At 45.5% G+C, this 1,388-nt stretch overlaps 1 pseudogene; it reads right to left on the bottom strand.

The window, feature by feature from the left end:
• LOC103458244 (uncharacterized) overlaps positions 1-1,388 on the bottom strand; it is a 6,774-nt pseudogene that overhangs the window by 3,630 nt on the left and 1,756 nt on the right.

The raw sequence follows: 1,388 nt of genomic DNA, 5'->3' as shown, positions 1-1,388 counted from the left end.
CAGCACTGATTGGCTAAGCATTGGAACGTGATCCTCTGCAGCAAGTGATGGCAAAGCGGGGCGCGTCATCACGACTTTACACAAGTGTCTCTTTACCTCCGCGGAAGAGACTCCACCGAACCCCTGAGACCGACTCACCAAACCCCTGGGGTTCGATCGAACCCAGGTTWAGAACCACTGCACTAGAGGCAGTACCAACCCCGAAAAGATGCTGAGAGTGGAACTCCTCAATCAGTGCTCCTCCGCAGCACTGATTGGCTAACGGCTTCAATGACATGACTYCGGATCACATTAGGCCCCGATTGATGAACACGCACATCCACTGACCTGAAAACAGGTTTTATTTTTTGGTTTCAATGTAGAGTATTTAATTATGCTGTATAATAATTGTAAAAACTAACTTTGCGGATTTCACTTATTTTTGGAATGCAACCCCCGCGAGAAACGAGGGATCACTGTAAACATAATTTCATCCAGAAGTTGACTTTTCTTACATGTAGCATTTTCTCTACAGTAACAAAATACAAAACTACTCCGGTAAATACATATAAATTATAAAATCAAACAACCACACTTAAATTATGAATAATTCACCTGCTGTGGCCTGAATGTAGTCTCACAGCTTCCTCCATGGACCTCAGTTTTACATCTGCCTTTGTGTAATTAAATATCTCAGGGTTTTGATGTCTATCAGGATAATGAATCTGCACTTACTCTGGACACTGGAATTACAAGCACCAACTTCAATATAAGATTCACTAGCATGGACCACGCTACAGAATACAGATTTAAATATTTATTGAGGATAAGAGGAAGGGAGGAGAGGTGAGGGAGAAGGGAAGGAGAGATGAAGGGATGGAGGGGTGAATTGGATGAAGTCGGGCAGTGATGATGATGAYGGTGATGGAGGGYCTGCAAGTGAAGACTCGAGCGGGGCTTTGTCTTCAGGGATAAACACATCTTGAGTATATTCCGGCTCGCTTAGGATCCCCAAAAGAATCAGAAATTAAATGCAGCTGAGGAGAGAGTGAGCTTGGAATAAATCTTTAAGGTTGTTACGAATGTACAAATGGTAGGCTTGCGAGGACCAGCGACCCAGGATTTGGATTGTGTGGTCTGGGACGCCCTGACTAGATGCGGACGAGGCTGCGCCGATGCAGAATGAATGGGCGGAGTAATGATCGGGTGAAATGCCTGATAACGATAAGACCTGCCGGAAATGGCGGGAGAGCCAGAAGCGAGAAGCTTGTTTTCCTGGTTCAGAAATGAAGAGAGGATCATGAGGAGAAGCGTTAGCGATGAATCGGGACTGGACATAATTGAAAATGGGCTCGTACGGGTTGAGGGAGGAATCGAGGCGGAAAAGATAGATGGGACAAGAGACGGCG

This window comes from Poecilia reticulata, linkage group LG22 (assembly GCF_000633615.1).
Source record: "Poecilia reticulata strain Guanapo linkage group LG22, Guppy_female_1.0+MT, whole genome shotgun sequence".
NCBI classification, from domain to species: domain Eukaryota; kingdom Metazoa; phylum Chordata; class Actinopteri; order Cyprinodontiformes; family Poeciliidae; genus Poecilia; species Poecilia reticulata.
This window is presented reverse-complemented; position numbering and strand designations above follow the sequence as displayed.